Source organism: Ailuropoda melanoleuca, chromosome 7 (genome assembly GCF_002007445.2).
Source record: "Ailuropoda melanoleuca isolate Jingjing chromosome 7, ASM200744v2, whole genome shotgun sequence".
Classification (NCBI taxonomy): Eukaryota; Metazoa; Chordata; class Mammalia; order Carnivora; family Ursidae; genus Ailuropoda; species Ailuropoda melanoleuca.
Genome location: NC_048224.1, coordinates 138,247,263 through 138,252,851, shown reverse-complemented (window position 1 = coordinate 138,252,851; position 5,589 = coordinate 138,247,263).

Genomic DNA, 5,589 nt, shown 5'->3' with positions numbered 1-5,589 from the left:
GGGGGCGCCTGGGTGACTCAGTTAGTTAAGCATCTGACTCTTGGTTTTGGCTCGGGTCGTGATCTCGGGGTTGTGCCTTAGAGCCCAGCCCCAGGTCAGGCTCCGCACTCAGCGGGAAGTCTTCTTCCCCTCTCCCTCGGCCCCTCCCCTCGCTTGTGCTCTTTCTCTCCAAAGAAAATATAATAAAATATTTAAAATCTTAAAAAAAAGAAAAAGAAAAAGAAAAAGAAATTTCCTGTGGATTTTAAGGTATGGCCACATTGTCTTCCCACAGCTATGCGGGGATACTCACTGTTACATCATTGGGCACTTCCGATATGATTTTAAATGTCTCCACTGGACAGAGCCTTATTTCCCACTGTCAGCATTGGGCAGACCGAGGATGCTGCTTTTAAACTACACCAAGCAGAAACACCTGACAGCTGATAATGTTTGTGTCATTACTGGCCCTCCAAGCCAATCAAATCCCGGAAGCAGGTTTGAACTTGATTAATCCCACCGGTGATTCAACAAGACTGTTTTAACTACTGGACCAAGTGTTGTTTTGGGAGGCTCCCCCACAACCACAAAGACAAGGAAAAAAACACACGCATTTGATCCCACTGTTATTCAAGGCTGACATTTTGTCTGATCAAACGGTGCCTTTCTAACATTGCAGTCTGTACGTATGCATTAGTGTGGTTTTCTGGACTGAAAAGTACATCCATGCCCACATTATCATCACTATGAATAATGTTAAATCATTTCAAATTGGAATATTTTAAGGTATGTATATACACCCTGTTATGAAAGTTATTTGCATATGGAATGTTGTTTAAAAGGAATTGTCATTCCTAATTATTTTTTGCAACCACATTCTTATTTATTAATTTGAATATTTACTTTAAATGGTCCACAAGAGAGAAATTTCCCCACAGGAATCCACTTACTCTGGAACTACGTCTAGGTGATATAATTCTGTAGATGCAGGGTTCTCCTTTTTCCAAGTAATATTTCCTCTTTGAAATTTGACCAGCAAATACTTACTGGCACTTCATATACTTGAACGAACTACAGAAATTTTCTTAACTATGTTTTTAATAAACAGGAAATATGTTTCAATGGTACTTAGATTGAAAAATACATAAATCTTCAAAAAAGTGTCTCGAGATGCTTGAATATTTGGTGCAAACTTAGTAAGTACCAAGAGAATAACATGCCACATTGACCTCACTAACTGGAATTACAACAACAAAAACCCTTCAGATCTATGTCTTGTTTCCAGTGACAAAAAAAGAGTAAAATGTACGTTTAAAACTTTTGAATATCTCAAATATATTTTACTTGCAAATTTTATTAATAAAATCTATCAACTCTTACTTTTGACCAAAATAATCCAGCTTGGCTTCTCATTTATTTTTATATCTATACCTATATATAGATATATAAAGAGAGATAGATATCTCCAATGTATTTCATTGCTGTACTTAATTTGTGATTTATTATAACATTGTGAACAACAACAGAAACCAGTGTTTTTTTCCCAGGGGGTCCTGTCCTTCAAAATATTTGACAGATGCTAAGAACTGCTGGAATGAGTTGCCCCATGCATTGATCATTTGCTGAAGACCTCCTCGTCTCCAATCAGTGAATCGGTGAACACAACAGACATGGAGTTTCTATTAGCAGTGGGAACACGCTATAATCAGTAGAGATACCCAATAAGCATATCATACTGTTAGTTACAAAGTGACCCATGTTATGAAAAATAAACTAGATGGTAAAGGGAAGCAGTGAAGACTGCATTCCAGCAAAGCTTGAAGGAGACAGGAGGATGTCAGGGTAAGATTGGCAAGGCCGAGTCACGGTCCCAAGGGTGCCAAAACACAAGTGTGCCAACGTAGCAGGAGCAGAGAGGGACAGAGGCAGAAGAGAGTTAGGAAGAGGTCCTTGCGGGCCACTGAATAGCCCTTGGCTTTTCTCCCCAGAATGAGGGAGAGAGCCAAGTGGAGGTCTGACAGGATTCTAGGTAGAAGACGCAAAAAAGGCACAAGCCTGCCTGTAGTGGGTTGAATTGTTCTTCAGAAAAATACGAGAAAGTTCCACCCCCCAGGACCTATAAGTGGGACCTTATTTGGAAATAGGATCTTGGCAGATGTGGTCAGGATAAGATGAGGTCATTAGTGGACCCTCATCCAGGGTGACCAAGAGACACTCAGGGCGAACGTCCCATGGGGACAGAGGCCGAGGATGGAGGCAGGAAGGATTCTCCCGTGCAGCCTTCAGAGAAGCCTGGCCCTGCCAGCACCTCGACTCGGACGTCCGGCCTCTAGACTCCAAGAGAACACACTTGTTGTAAGTCCCCCGCACTCTGGTGTACTGTCACAGCAGCAGTGGGAAACTCACACAGGATCTGAGAGCTAGGGTGGCCGAGGGCCGATGGAGGTGGGCGGAGGGCCGGGGAGAGCCTTAGGGGTCCTGGTTGGTGAGGACGCGGGATGGCTAGCGGCACTGCCGCCTGGGCTCCCTCGTTGTCTGTGCCTGTGAGGTTCATGGAAGGCCAGACCGAGGTATTTTCTCTGGCTGCCCTTCGCTATCGGGGAGAGCTGCCTAATGGTGGGGAACTGCATGTAGGCACGGGGGTGTGTGCCAGGCGAGTGAGGGACACGCGCCAGGCAGGGGAGTGTACCTGCAAGGAGTGACCGATGACCCCAGGAGTACCGCTGGGTACAGAAGCCATGGCTTGAGAAAGGACGAGGGCCTGGGAGAAGGGGTGAACTCTGAGTCCCACTGAGTTAGTTTTCATTTTTCTAGCTCCTGGGATAGTACCTCACATATAAGTTTTGCCCAATAAATCCAAAATTGCAATAGGAACAGCCCCAAAGCTGTATTTCTCACCAAACTAGATCTCCGGGTTTAAATGCTATGGAAAAATGTAATTTTTTGGACCAGGACAAAGCCTGGCCAGCCCCTAGCAAGACACACACGTGTGTTTAGATGGGGAGCTACTTAGGGTCAGCGTGTTGCCTGTGATTACCTGATTCTACAAGCAGAAGCAGGGGCTCCCGGTTGTGAGCTGTTCCCGCCGCATCTCTAACTGGCTTCACCTCAGCGTCCGTCACTCCCACGTGATGGACACCGGGTTCCTTCAATGGTGGTTATGACGGTTTGCTCTACAGAACACATTTTAAGAACCAAATAGTATTAGAATGAAAAGGAACCATATTATTATACCTATGTCCTATCTTAACCTGTTTGCTTTCCCCACTAAATTACACCCTAAAAAAGCGGGAAAGCAATCATTGTGGTCATGGCTTCTAGAAATGTAAGTGAACGCAGTTACCAGGTGCTTTCTGGGAGGGGGATGGGTAGCGGAAGGACTGTAGCTCATGTCGTCCTTTGCACTGGAATGTATGCCAGATGCTTGGTGATCCTTCATGGACAGTGCATTCCCCAGCATTCCCTTAGTTGTCACACGCAGACAGTCCGCTGTGGGGAAGTCTGCACTATTGGCCGTAGCGAGTGCACGATCTCGTGTTTTGATAAGCCACTTCAGAGCGGGCTGGGGTTCCAGAATGGTTGAGGGCGTTTATTGTTGGTCTTCAATACGCTGTTCTCTTGGGCAGTTTACCTACGTTGAAAACATTAAGGTAGCCTCTATTTTTCTTTGCCCCCAGTCCAAATATCTCAGCTCCAGACTCTGGCCACCAGCGCAGAGAGATGGGCTCTCACTTCTGTTCCACTGAAGATGGGAGCAACACGGAATCAGGAGCCTTTTGTGGTTGGCCTCCCCAGACTGCTCCTGCGGGGCTCTGCTTATGCCTAATTGCGCTCATCCGCTGAGCCTCGGAGCAGGGGACAATTGCTATTTTGGAGGTCCCAAAGGTCTCTTTCTACTGGATGGTTAACTCTGGGACTACTGGTCTCCAGCCACTGACTGAGGCTGGCAATCCTGGTGTCTCTTTTACCCTCTACAAGGACGGATTCGAGGGCCAGAGACAACCACCAGCTGGGCCAGGGAGAGTCCTTCTGTGACAACAGACACACATGCGGGAAGAAAGAGGCCCCCTCTGCCTTGGGGTCGCTAGGTGCAAAGAGGGGAGGTGGCCCAGAGCTATCTTCTCTGGCACTGGGAGAGTGCCTGTTTGCAGCAGGAGACAGTAAAGCCAACCAGAAACATGAAACAGAAATAAGTAGAGAGGGGTGAGGAGGGAGGAAAGAGAGAGACTGGATTATAGGATGCCATGTGAGCGCCAGATGCAAATGTGTATTCAGTCTGTCCGTTCTGATGCTGGACTTTCAAACACCTTCTTCATCTTTTTCCGTCTCTGCCCCCTAAAGATGCCTCAAACAGGTCCCATGACTTTTCTGGTCACTCTTGCTGATTGGAGGACTCACATTCACAGACATGAAAAGTCCCACCCCGATCTAAATTAAAACCTTCCTCTCCCTTTCTATTCCAGTATCTCAGCTTCCCAGCTCAGGGACCCCTGAAATCCTGGGGGCAGCATTTGTCCCCCCACTCCTGGGTGTCTGTCTTTCCCGTTGCTACTCTGGCTGCTTCAGAAGAGAAGGGAGAAAGTCCCACTTGAATACAGTTCATAATCTGGTTGCTGACTCTTTCTGTTTGCAAATGTCTGGACGCTGGGTGTCCCCCTGGATTCTGGATTCAGGGGCCCCACCCTCTGCTGAAGAGTGTCTCCTGGCATGTCCTTTTCCCTGCAGCCTCTTGGAAGATGTCTTTGAGCCCGGCTCCAGCTCGGTGACCTGCCCTGGTATTCAGCTGGATGATGAGGAACCCTCCCCCGCCCATCACCAAATTCAGGAAGAGCAAGGGTCTCCTTTCCATGCTGTCTTTTGCCCCTGCCACTTTGGGCTGCTCCAGCCGTTCTGCTTTCCCACCTCTTGAGGAAAGACTGGATGGTTTCTTTGCTCAAATATGACCACCAATGCCAGGGGATGGCTCTCAGCACCCCAGGAGCTCCTGGATGTGCACTTCTCAATCCGGTGCCCATCTTCTGACGTTCCCCAGAAAGTCTGCTCTTCTGGAAAGCACATCTTGTTGCTCACAGATTCTCCTGGGCATCCGTCACTTGACTGGGGAGAGCACGTGCCATGAAACCCAAACTGGACCAACAATTGTCTGCAAGGAACGCAAGCTCGCACCAGCCCTGAACTCCCTCGTCTTTTGCACTGGCCGGCAGTGGGCAATGGGCAGGGGCTTTCAGCAAGGGCTTTCTGCAAGTCCCATGGTTTTCCCCGCTAGCGATGAGGGCAACCCTGCCCTGTCATCCTGAGGCTCGGAGGCCCTGGGGAAGCTCCGTGTAATATTCCATTACCGTGACCAGCTCGAGTTGGGTCGGCTGCAGGCAAAGGAGTCCTGACATGTACACGTCCTGTTTCTCATTTATTCCCCAGGCCTTGGGATCTACTGTTTATAGAAACTCGCTCCTGCCCCGGAAGGCCCCTGTAAATGCCAGGTTTATTACTGCTGTCTTTCAATTCCCTCCCATCCACTTGGCATCCCTTAGGAATTCCCCTCTGCTTACACAGAGGTCCCGAATACTCTCTTTCCCACTCTTTGGCAACAAGGGCTCGATGAGGGCATAA